The sequence below is a fragment of the Budorcas taxicolor genome, chromosome 1, assembly GCF_023091745.1.
Source record: "Budorcas taxicolor isolate Tak-1 chromosome 1, Takin1.1, whole genome shotgun sequence".
Lineage (NCBI taxonomy): Eukaryota > Metazoa > Chordata > Mammalia > Artiodactyla > Bovidae > Budorcas > Budorcas taxicolor.
This window is the reverse complement of record NC_068910.1, coordinates 100,684,031-100,698,172: the sequence shown is the minus strand read 5'-3', so window position 1 is coordinate 100,698,172 and position 14,142 is coordinate 100,684,031.

The window sequence follows — 14,142 nt, the reverse complement described above, 5'->3', positions numbered from 1 at the left end:
ACCAGACTCTTCCGTCCATGGGACTTCCCAGGCAAGAGTACTGGAATGGGTTGCCATTGCCTTTCCAGTAAATTGAATATTACTAATTAAGTAGAAACATGGCCATGATATTTATTGTGTAATCCTTCATCAGTTCAGTTCAGTTCAATTCAGTTCAATCACTCAGTCATGTCCAACTCTTTGCAACCCCATGAATCGTAGCGCGCCAGGCCTCCCTGTCCATCACCAACTCCCGGAGTTCACTTAGACTCACGTCCATTGAGTCAGTGATGCCATCCAGCCATCTCATCCTCTGTCGTCCCCTTTTCCTCCCGCCCCCAATCCCTCCCAGCATCAGAGTCTTTTCCAATGAGTCAACTCTTTGCATGAGGTGGCCAAAGTACTGGAGTTTCAGATTTAGCATCATTCCTTCCAAAGAAATCTCAGGGCTGATCTCCTTCAGAATGGACTGGTTGGATCTCCTTGCAGTCCAAGGGACTCCCAAGAGTCTTCTCCAACACCACAGTTCAAAAGCATCAATTCTTCGGCACTCAGCCTTCTTCACAGTCCAACTCTCACATCCATACATGAAAAACCATAGCCTTGACTAGACGGACCTTAGTCAGCAAAGTAATGTGCTTTTGAATATACTATCTAGGTTGGTCATAACTTTTCTTCCAAGGAGTATGCGTCTTTTAATTTCATGGATGCAGTCACCATCTGCAGTGATTTTAGAGCCCCCCAAAATAAAGTCTGACACTGTTTCCACTGTTTCCCATCTATTTCCCATGAAGTGATGGGACCAGATGCCATGATCTTCGTTCATAGCATTTAATTAAGAAAACCTTTGATACACAATTAGTAAAGCTGACATCATAGGACAATATATCTGTGATCAGCCCATACCATTCCAGATGGGCTAGCACACATCATTTCAATGAAAACACTAACTTTTTTTCCTAGTCCATGGCAACCACATATACAATTTCAGCTGATTTTAAGTAAATGTAAAACTGCAACAATTTTCCATTTCAGATAAAAGTTATTTGCAATTAACTTAAAGGCAAGTAGTCTTATCTATGGCATTAACCAGCTGCAGCAGAGCTCTGCTAGGCTTCCTTCCTTGTTTAGTGTCTACCTTACGTATATTCGAATTTTATAGGCCAATATATGTAGAAGCTTCCATAATGTCATATGCATAATAATTCATGCATAATGAAAGCCAAGAACACCCATTTAATATGGACAATTTAAAAATTCATAATCTTTTCAGCCATTGGGCAAATCAAGGTAGTCAATGAAAATCTGTCCAACTGGTTTTGGGATTAACTTGAACTATTTACATATACATTTGCTTGCATATCTGATGATCATAATGATAACAATCATATATTAACACTTTCCAAAAGTTGGTAGCATGGGTTAATCACTTGTCATTTTATATTCGGGTTTAGTTTGACCTTTGTCATCTATTTACACAGGTTTATATGTTAGTTTATTCTTCATTAAATATGAAGTTGGATTCATTGTTTCCCAAGGTCTTATCCCGGTTTAATTTTTATGATTTCATTGAGTTTGCCACTACTTGGCTGGTTTGTATTTGTGCAGAGTCATGATATTTAGGATGCTGTATGTTTCCTCCTACATATTTTCCTTGCATTAACATAACCTCTCACTAGGATGGCACACTCCCCTCAGCCTAACGAATTGTTTTCATGTGTAGTTGTGTTATGGATTATTGAATAAGTTTCAATTTTTCTGTGTGTGTGTATAAAAAGTTAAAAATATCAGAAACATAACTGCAAAAATGGTAGCTTGTCATTTGAACCATCTACAAGGTTAGGTAAATTGTTTGTTTCCAGAAAGAAAATGTGCCTATAATTATTTATCAAAGGCTATCTATCATGTAGTCTGGAAAATTGTGTAAAACTTTCTTTACCTTTCCTATTGTGATTTTTTTCTTCATTTGGTACTGGGCAATCTAGGAGGCTCTTCTCTATCCAACCAATGACTCTCTTTTTGCCAAAAGCAAAAAGTTGAGAAGAGGGTTAGACAATAGAGAAAGGATTTACAGGGAAAAGAAAATTCTTGCTTTCCTCATGCTATATAATACTATTTAAGAAGAGAGAAGCATCACTCTGAGTATTATCTGAAGAGCTTCTAAGGCCCCATTATAACTGAGTCTTTTTCATTTTATTTTTTTATCAAAGACAATTTAATCGAATCCCAGTTTTCATTTTGGACTTAGGGAAGTAAAAAGTGAATGTGAAGTCGCTCAGTCATGTCTGACTCTTTGCGACCCCATGGACTGTAGCCTATCAGGTTCCTCAGTCCATGGAATTTTCGAGGCAAGAACTGGAGTGGGTTGCCATTTCCTTCTCCATGGGATCTTCCCGACCCAGGGATTGAACTCAGGTCTCCCGCATTGCAGGCAGACACTTTACCTTCTGGGCCACCAGGGAAGCTCTTTGGACAGAGGAAGACAGAGCTGAATCAACCTACACTTTTTATCTTTTCCAAGATGTTGGATGGTGCTCCATTTTACTCTTGGACCTCTAATTTCCATCCAAACCTTGACAATCACTTGATAGCTTGTTTCTTCCATTTCCTTCCCAGCCTTTTCTCTTTTTTTCTCTTGCTTCTTCCTTGCCTCCTTCCCTTGTCCCTTCCTTCCTTCTTCCCAATTACTGTGGACATTTAATCTATTTTTTATCCTTAATATACTTAATAGGTAAATAACAACATCTCTCTTTGGAGAAAGGAAACTGTCTTTAAATTTCATAAGGCTTGTCAGAAGTTAAAAACTTAAAAGATGAACAAACTAAGCCCCAAGTTAGCAAAAGGAAGAAATGACAAAGATCAGATTAATTTATGATGAAGGAGCCAAGAACAAGCAATGGGAGAAAAGGCAGTCTTTTCAATAAATGGTGTTGGGAAAACTGGGCAGCCACATGCAAAACAATAACTGGACCCCTGTCCTACCTCATATAGAAAACTCAACTCAAAATGGGTTAAAGACTTGAATGTAAAATGTGAAACCATGAAACTCCTAGAGGAAATCACAGGGAGAAAAATTCCTTAACTTTGGTCATGACAATGATTTTTAAGATTTGACACCAAAAGCAAAGGCAATAAATGCAAGTATCAGCAAGCAGGACTCCATCAAACTAAAACCTTCTACATGGCAAAGAAACTATCAAGAAAATAAAAAGGAACTTATAGACTGGGAGAAAATGTTTGTAAATTTTATATGATAAGGGGTTGATATCCAAAGTATGGGGTTTCCCTGTGTCAAACAGTAAAGAATCTGGCTGCAGTGTGGGAGACCTGGGTTTGATCTCTGGGTTGGGATGATCCCCTGGAGGATGGCATGGCAACCCCCTCAGTATTCTTGCCTGGAGAATCCCCATGGACAGAGGAGCCTGCTGGGCTACAGCCCCTGGGGTCACAAAGATTCAGACATGACTGAGCAGCTAAGCATAGCATGGCATAGCATAGCATATGCAAGGTATATAAAGAACTCATAGAAATCAATAGCAAAAAAACAATCTGATGAAAGAGTGGGCAGGGGAACCGAATAGATATCTTTCCAAAGAAGATATACACATGGCTAATAAGTGCATGAAAAGATGCTCAACGTCATTAATCATCAGGGAAATGTTAATCAAAGCCACAATGAGATGTCACCTCACAGCTGTTAGAATGGTTACCATCACAAAAGACAAGAAATAATGAGAGAATATTGGTGAGAATGTGGAGAAAAGGGAATGTGTATTATTGGGAATATAAGCTTGTACAGCCACTGTGGAAAACAGTTTGGAGGTTTCTCAAAAAATTAAAAATAGCATTACCATAAGATCCATTCTCACATCTGGGTGTATATATCTAAAGGAAATGAAAATAAAATCTCAAAGAGATATATTGTACTCAAGCATTCATTGCAGTATTGGTCACAATACCCAAGATATAGAAACAATGTAAATGTTCATTGATAGTTGAATGGGTAAAGAAGATGTGGTATACATACACAATAGAATATTCAGCCTAAAAAATCCTGTCATTTATGACAGCTTGAGTGGACTTTGAGGGCATAATGGTAAGTAAAATAAGTCAGACAGAGAAACACTATGATATTGCTTGTATGTGGAATTGAGAAGAGCTGAACTCACATAAACAAGAGAGTAGAGTAGTGGTTAGCAGGGGTTGGGATGGGGAAAATGAGGAGATATTGGTCAAAAAACAAAAATTCTAATTACAAGTTGAATATGTTCTACGGATCTAACACACAGCCCAGTTACTATAATTAATAATACTTAGTATATACTTGGGTGTTGCTAGGAGAGTATGTCTTTAAATATTCTCCCACAAAAATGAAATGATAGTTATATGATGTGATAGAGTGTGAACTAACACTATAGTGATAATCATTTTGCCATATATAAGTGTATCAAACTCTAGTGTTCTTGCCTGGAGAATCCCAAGGACGGGGGAGCCTGGTGGGCTGCCGTCTATGGGGTCACACAGAGTCGAACACGACTGAAGTCACTTAGCAGCAGCAGCAGCAAGTGTATCAAATCAACATGTTGCACCACTTATACAGTGTTTTATGTCAACTCAATAAACCTGGAAAATTAATTTAAAAAGAAAAGGAATTAAAAACATGAGAGGCTCACAACTACATGATACATCATAAAACATCTACTATTCAGTATAATTTTAGTACTGAATGAGGTTATGGCATTCATTTTTTTTGAAAATCAGTAATTTGCATATGTTTATACATCCATCCACAAATGTTTATTGGATATCTGCTATATGTTATTTTATCTATGGTAACAAAGTAACAAAAAGTCACAATCCCAGCTCTTGAGGAGCTTATAATAGAGCTATTAATATCTTTTTTTAAAACTAGAAAATGTAAGAAAAAGTAAAATTGTATTCTGTGAATAATTTAAATAAGAGAGACTTTATTATGTACACAGGTAGACATTACTAGTTGTCTATGAAAATCTATCTCTTCCCTTTTTTGCTATAAGTGTTCTCTTATTTTGTTAGAAACAAGATGCACAGCCCTGGGCAATGCATAATGTTTGTTTAATCCAGTCCTTAGAATTCTGTCCTCTGTTTTCCTGATCTCTCTTGCATCTTAGAGTGCCAATGAGACCGAAATGATGACACATGGACGGGTTTCTGCAAAGCTTTTCCTCTCTTGAAATAGGGAACAATAGAGGTCAGAATCAATTGTTCTCATTTTTTCTGCACAGAAAGCACACAGATTGTGGACCTGTAGCAGACATATTGTGATCATAATCTGGGTTTCATGAGAAACACATTAACATGCTGAAGACGGTGCAGCAGAGGTAGAAAGAGCTATTCCTTGAGATGTTATTGAGCAGCTGAACTGACTATAGCCACCTTCTACCTTCCGACTTCTCATTATGTGAGAAAAATAAACCCCTATTAGTATAAGTCATTATAAACTAGGTTAACTGTCACTGTAGAACAAATTATAGATACACATATACAAAAGAATCAATAGGGATATAACAGCCTAACATAAAGCCAGCAGTACAGGACAAATTTTGTATTCCTAACATTCATGTGAATTAAGTGAGCCATTGGTAAGAGCTTGAAAATCATTGTCATATTAATCTTTGGTTATAATTGGGTTTGAAATGTGGTACAAAATGTCAAGAATTTATTTTTAATGGAGAGTGTAATCTCTTCTGTAGAGATCAATGACGGTGGCTACACATTAACATTTTATTTCCTACTGTCCTTTTTTTCAGAACTAAAAATGAGTTTATCATCTAAGGATAAAGAAAGAACTTTGAAGGTATTGAAAGTCTCTCTGAAATAGAATTTTCAAAAGTACAGCATTTTATTCTTGTTTACTGAATCATGAAATATGGTCCTTTGTTTATAAGATTAGAGACAATTTGGGAAAGAGACAGGGCAAGCATAGTGATTGCAGATGTGTGCTTGTTGTATAAAAATAAATCTCCAATTAGTGTTTTTAATCCCATTCCTTCATAGAGAAAATTGGTTATGTGAGTTATTAGGGAAAGTGAAAGCGTTAGTCTCTCAGTCATGTCCGGCTGTTTGTAACCCAATGGACTGTAGCCCACCAGGCTCCTCTGTCCATGGACTCCTTCAGGTAAGAATACTGGAATAGGTAACCATTCCCTTCTCCAGGGACTCTTTCCAACACAGGAATTGAACCCAGGTCTCTTGCACTTAGGCAGATTCTCTACCACCTGAGCCAACAAGGAAACACAGGAGTTACTAGAAAACCCTCACTTAACTAAAAACCAGTTCTGATTTTATTAGCAATACAAAGAACCCTATGAAGTGTCTATATTTATTTATGCTTTAGAGAAACAGTAGTTTACAACATTAAGTAGTAGTGTTAATTCTGAGGTCCCATAACAGCAGTTTCTACATGTTTGAAAGAGTTAACTGCAAATAAGCTGTTATCATTTGGAGGGCCTTTATTCAGTGAAAGTAGACGACAATTGTCCTGAGTGTAGGTTGAAGTCATTTGGAGATGTTTGTATGTGTTATTTATAGCTATGATGATAAAAAAACCCAAGAAGAACTCAAAAGAAAATCCCACTATAACATTGAAGTGTTTTATTTTATTTATTTTACTGATGCCTGAGGCCTTGTGAAAACAAAGCGAGAGCTAATTGAAGTTATTTGGAAATTTCTTTACCTTTGGAATGCAGTCTTTATAAGTTGAGAATTTTCAGTTCAACTCTGGAAGCATTCTGTTATTAACACATGCTTGTTAAGCATGTGATATATCCTAGGCAGTGCTCTTCTCATTGGGCAAACACGTGGTATCACCACTGCTGATTGCATGGGACTCAGCTTATTGGGGAGAAAAGCACTTAAAAATAAGCACACCAATAATACAGATATATGTGGATTGCTCTGTAGGATCACAGAGCAGAGTCTGTCACTGCATGGGGGAGTGAGTGGGGGCAAGGATGGCCAACCACTTTTCTGCTTTTCCATCTTCTGTCATATCCAAGGCTCACCTCTCTTGTGCTCTAGATTCAAACTCACCTCACCTCTTCTAGGACCTTTTGAGCAACATTTGTTGTTTCCTTTCTCATCTATATTCAAATGTTTCTAAGTTCTTTCTCTGACAGTCTAAACATACTCATTCTCATCTTAAAAATATTCAAGATGGCCTGTCATAGGCCACTCCCCAACAATTCCCAGGTTCACCAGCTTGCTTCGCAACACTTCTGCCTGCTGTTGAAGACTTCACTTCCTTTCGTTCCACTCATTTTCCCATACTTGTAATTCGGGTTCTGTTCTGACTGCTGCACTGAAACTGCCTTGTCTACAGTGAGAAATGACCCATGTAGATGGCAAGCTCTGTGAGATACGCACTCGTCTGCCTCCTGCACAGTGTATTGCAACCTGCACAACCTTACCTGGCACAATGTCGGAGCAGTGATAAATGTCTGTGGATTAATGAATGATATCTATTCTTTCTTCCTGCAGTATTTTCAACATCTGTCTCCTTTTCTTTAAGCCATTCTTGCCCTCCTTAGTTTCTGGTACACCACTGTCTCTGTTCTCATATTGCTTTCCTGGACATTTCCTATACTTCCTCTACAGGATCAATATGAAATTTAGCCTTCTTTCTGAATTTTATGTTTTATTTTTTTTTCTTCACACTCAGTGTATTCCCCTAAAGCTGTTTGTGGTCCTCAAATTTATATTGCTATAAAAAATTACTTTGAGAATATCTGGGGCTTATTTGACACATCTGTTTTTACTTCCTATCTTTGCTCTTATCAACATAGTAAAATCTTCTTGAAAAATTATTCCCCCTCCAGAATTTCCTGTAAAATAAGAGACAGTGTATCCTAGACTCAGAAATCTAGTAATCACTATAGAATAATCTTTCCTCACCCCTCTCCCCAGGCCAAAAAACACTAAGTCTTGCAGGCCCTGTCTTCTTATTATGTCTGATATCTGACTCTTGAATCTCTCATATTGAATAGCTACTTATATGGCTACGAAAGTAGATTTTTAAGAGTTCCCTGAACTCAATCATGTGCTTCTTGAATTATTTCTACACCTGTATCTTAATGGTCTTTCCAAAGTATAAAACTAGTGATATTACACTTCTAACTAAAATATTTCAATGGCTGCTTTAGGATACTGTATCAGAATACTTAATACTATGAAAAGATTCTCATCACTAATCGTCAGGGAAATGCAAGTCAAAACCACAATGAGATATCGCCTCATACCTGTCAGAATGGCTGTCATCAAAATGAATACAAATAACAAATGTTGGCAAGGATGTGGAGAAAGGGGAACTGGTGTACTGTCAGTGTGTATGTAAGTTGGTGCAGCCACTATGGAAGGCGGAAGGTTTCTCAAAAAACTAAAAATAGAAGTACCCTATGACCCAGAAATTCCACTCCTGAGTATACACCAGAGAAAATCCCAAAACACTAATTTTAAAAGGTAAATGTACCTCAATATTCACAGCAGCATTATTTACAACTGCCAAGATATGGAACAACCTAAGTGTTGTCTGTGAGAGCGCCGAAGAATTGATGCTTTTGAACTGTGGTGTTGGAGAAGACTCTTGAGAATCCCTTGGACTGCAAGGAGATCCAACCAGTCCATTCTAAAGGAGATCAGTCCTGGGTGTTCTTTGGAAGGACTGATGCTGAAGTTGAAACTCCAATACTTTGGCCACCTCATGCGAAGAGTTGACTCACTGGAAAAGACCCTGATGCTGGGAGGGATTGGGGGCAGGAGGAGAAGGGGACAACAGAGGATGAGATGGCTGGATGGCATCACCGACTCAATGGACATAAGTTTGAGTGAACTCCGGGAGTTGGGATGGACAGGGAGGCCTAGCATAATGCGATTCATGGGGTCACAGGGTCTGACACGACTGAGCGACTGAACTGAACTGTCCATCAACAGATAAATGGATAAAGAAAAAGTGGTAAACATATACACAATAGAATATCACTCATACATAAAAAGAATGAGATTTTACTGTTAGCAAAAACATGATGCTAAGTGAAATGAGTCAGACAAAGAAAGAAAAAAAAACTATGATATCACTTATATGTGGAGTTTAGAAAACTAAAACTAACTGGTGAATATAACAAAAAAAGAAGCAGACTCACAGGTATAGAGAACAAACTAGTGGTTATCAATGGGGAGAGGGAAGGCAGGTGGACATAGGAACAGAGGACACAGAGGTGCAAACTATTAAACTACAAGGATATGTTGGAAACATGGGGAATATAGCCAATATTTTATAATAACTGTAAATAAAATATAATCTTTAGAAATTGACATGACGGAGCAACTAAACTGAACAGATATAGTATACCTGTAACATACAGTACTATACATCAACTATACTTCAATAAAAAAAAAATAATGCTACTATTAAAAGAGAGAAAATTTAATACTATGTCTAAAAGTAAATTAACTGGATCATCCTATTAAAATACAGGGTGAGCCTCATGCATTATTTTCCTGCTTTTCTTTTACTCTCCCCACCATTTCATTAGCTTCATTCTCTTTGTTCAGTTGCAAATGGGATAACTATCTTCTGTTCCCAGAAGAAGGGCACTTCCAATCAGTTTTCACAACCATTTAAAAAATGTCTTGAACTTCATGCTATTAATAACTGGGCCTTCTTTGAACAATTTCTTTTGGACAAGGAATTACAGCATGTTGATTGTGGAAAATTCTGAAAGAGATGGGAATACCAGTCCACCCGACCTGCCTCTTGAGAAACCTGTATAGAGGTCAGGAAGCAACAGTTAGAACTGGACATGGAACAACAAACTGGTTCCAAATAGGAAAAGGAGTATGTTAAGGCTGAATACTGTCACCCTGCTTATTTAACTTATATGCAGAGTACATCATGAGAAACGCTGGGCTGGAAGAAGCACAAGCTGAAATCAAGATTGCCAGGAGAAATATCGATAACCTCAGATATGCAGATGACACCACTCTTATGGCAGAAAGTGAAGAAGAACTAAAGAGCCTCTTGATGAAAGTGAAAGAGGAGAGTGAAAAAGTTGGCTTAAAGCTCAATATTCAGAAAACTAAGATCATGGCATCCGGTCCCATCTCTTCATGGGAAATAGATGGGGAAGCAGTGGAAACAGTGGCTGACTTTATTTTTCTGGGCTCCAAAATCACTGCAGATGGTGACTGCAGCCATGAAATTAAAAGATGCTTACTCCTTGGAAGGAAATTTATGACCAACCTAGACAGCTTATTAAAAAGCAGAGACATTACTTGGCCAACAAAGGTCTGTCTAGTCAAGGCTATGGCTTTTCCAGTGGTCATGTATGGATGTGAGAGTTGGATCATAAAGAAAGCTGAGCACAGAAGAATTGATGCTTTTGAACTGTGGTGTTGGAGAAGACTCTTGAGAGTCCCTTGTACTGCAAGGTGATCCAACCAGTCCATCCTAAAGGAGATCAGTCCTGGGTGTTCATTGGAGGGATTTCTGTTGAAGCTGAAACTCCAGTACTTTGACCACCTGATATGAGGAGCTGACTCATTTGAAAAGACTCTGATTATGGGAGGGATTTGGGGCAAGAGATAAAGGTGATGACAGAGGATGAGATGGCTCGATGGCATCACCAACTCGATGGACATGGGTTTGGAGGAACTCTGGTAGTTGGTGATGGACAGGGAAGCCTGGTGTGCTGCAGTTCATGGGGTTGCAAAGAGTCGGACCTGACTGAGGGACTGAACTGAATCAATTCATTTAGGCCTTGGTTCGTGTCTCTTGCTAAAACAACCACTATGGCAAGGGAAGTGGGAATGTCATGATAGTTGAGATCAATCACAGTCCACCCCTGAGTTTGGAGTGGGGTGATCCCACACGTAGAGCAGCCACATAATGTGGATAGAGTGGGTGAGCATAAGACAGATGATCACTGTGTCCTAGAGATGACACAGTTCTTCTGTAAAGTGACCTTCTGGCCTATCCATTTTTATCTCTTTTGAAATGCTTGTCTGTATTGTGGTTTTATGCGTACAGATCTGCTTGGCATTCTCTGAGCACACCAGTTAGTTTCCTGCATCTGTGTCTATACTCATCTGCTCTCTTTGCACAAAAGGGAAACTTCTATTCCTTGTTTATAAATGGGTGAAGACCTTCACCTCTATGAAGTTATCTGTGATGCCACGTTCCCTAGGAAGAATTTTTTAATTCCCTGTGGACTTCTTCCCCACCTTTACCACACACTCTCTGAATGGTATGGCATTTATTTTTATATGTTTGAATTTTTAGCCTTTTGAATCAGGGGAGTTTTCTCAGTTGCCTTGTAATCCTTAATACTTATACAATGTCTGGCGATAGATAAGGCTCATTAGAGTCAAGGACAAGAAATGCTACTTTTTCTAATACTTTAGGCAAAGGCATATTTCAAAGGGGAATATATTTTCCAGTAAAAACTTTTCTTTTTAAAATTTTATTTACTTTAATTGGAGGATAATTACTTTACAATATTGTTATGGTTTTTGCCATACATCAACATGAATCAGCCACAGATATTCAAGTTTCAAAAGTATAGTTAGGATCTGGAAGAAAAGAACTTTCAGGTTAGGCAGTACACAGAAACATATAAACATTTTTTGGCAAATGGAGACAAACATCAGTCTAAAATAGATGGAAACTTGAAATGGATTGTTAGGAAAGTTCTGCCTTCTCATTCTGTTTCTTGACTGTTTAGGGAAAGAAGCAGAAACCTTGGTAAATGTCCCAGAACCCAAGCTGGCAGCAAAGTTTTTAGTAAAGGAGCAGTGCAGCAGACATTTCTCACTTGTGAGAATGAATAGATACCTTACCTCTATTTCTATTGGTACAGTCTTCAGATTCTCTTTATCTAAATGCCATCATCTCCCTTGTCCCCAATATCAAATAAGCCATTAGATCCTACTTATTCTTCCTTAGAAATGTCTCTCATGTTTGCACTTGACAAACAAAGCTTTACAAAGGAATAGTGAAGGTATAAAGGAGTCATTCTGCGGAGAAAGTAAATTATGAAAAGGAAGATGGATTTGGAAATGTCTTAGGAGCCACAAGTAGAGAAAGTAGCCAGGAGTCTGAGGTAGTGGTCAGACTTTAAAGGAAGGAATGTAATAAATGCCTTATTAATAACTTTCTCAATTCACTGAAACCCTTTCCTTACTTACATAAAGAGAATACTACCTTAGAATTTTTCCTAGGGAAAGTAATATATCTATTTTCTAGGATGTTTCAGACTTTTGGAAAGCTAGGAAGTTTAGAGCACTTCATGTTGTTATTGTCTTACTCCTTATTGAAATTCAGCTTCTATGCAAAACAAATAAAACTGCCATTACCAACACAACTGGCATATATATAATCACTCTCCAAACAGCCTTTAGTGAGTGTTCATATAGAAAACAAAGAAGGTAAAACATCAATCAGCTCTTTTTAAAATGTTTTTGGTTACATGCCTTCTTTGATTTTTTAGGTGGATATCTTTCAGCAAAATGATAAGAAAATACCTTGAGCTTCCAGAATTAAATCAGGTATTCTTTGCAGATATAAGACTGAAAAAATAATTTCAATATTTGCCTGAGACAAAGCAACAGTTCTACTTCACACAGATTAGGAACTGGGAAGACATAATTATAGTTCTCAACGAAAAGTGAAAAGTAAAATGAAAGTTGCTCTGTCGTGTCTGACTTTTTGAGACCCCATAGTCTATATAGTTCATGGAATTCTCTAGGCCAGAATACTGGAGTGGGTAGCCTTTCCCTTCTTCAGGGGATCTTCCCAACCCAGGGATTAAACCCAGGACTCATACATTGCAGGGGGGTTATTGACCAGCTGAGCCACAAAGGTAGCCCAAGAATACTGGAGTGGGTAGCCTATCCCTTCTCCAGCAGGTCTTCCCAACCCAGAAGTGGAACCGGGGTCTCCTGCATTGCAGGCGGATTCTTTACCAGCTGAGCTATCAGGGAAGCCCATAGATCTCAATAAAGATCAAATTTAAATTATTAAAATATAAGATTCCTTCAGTGACTCTACTTGACTATGGAGATGTGAACAACAGACTGCTTTGAGCTCTGGGAAAAAAAAAAAAAAGACACAACACACACGAAAAGATGCCGAACATTGCTAGTCATCAGAGAAAAGCAAATTAAAACTATAATGAAGTATCATCTCACCAGTCAGAATGGCCATATCATTAAAAAGTCTACAAATAATTAATGCTAGAGAGGATGTGGAGGAAAAGGAACCTCCTACACTGTTGGTGAGAATGTAAATTGATGCAGCCAGCATGGAGAGCAGTATTAAGGGCCCTTAGAAAACTAAAAACAGAACTACCATATGATACTGCAATCCTACCCCCGGGTGTATATCCCCAGGTATATACCCTGGGTATATATCCAGAGAAATCCATACTTTGAAAAGAATTATGCACCCTAACGTTGAGAGCAGTACTATTCACAATAGCCAAGACATGGAAGCAACCTAAATGCCCATTGACCGATGAACAGATGAAGAAGATGTGGTATACGTGGACAGTGAAATATTACTAAGCCATAAAGAGAATGAAATAATGCCATTTACAGCAACATGGATGGACCTAGTGATGATCACACTAAGTAAGCCAGGAAGAGAAAAACAAATAGAGTGTGATTTCACTTACAAATGAAATCTAAAAAGTGATACAAATGAACTTATATACACAGACAGGCCCACAGACATAGAAAACAAACTGATAGTTTCCAAAGGGGAAGAGAGGGAGAAGCACAAATTAGGAATTTGGAATTAATGTCTACACTTTTACTATATGTTAAATATATTACCAACAAGGACCTACTGTGTAGCACAGGGACTATGCTCAATATCTGAATCACAATGGTGTGTACCTGAAACTGACCCAGCGTTGTGAATACACTACACTGCATTTTTTGGAAAGAGATACTGCTTAAGTAGAGATCATAAGCATCTATATAAGATAAGAATATTATCTTATTATTATTTCAACAATAATATTTAACATCTTGATTAATTCAACATTAACATGTTCTATCCAAACGAAGACTGTCCTGTGCTAATAGGACAATCTCCATATAGGCAGCATCAGTGATCATTTTGCCTCC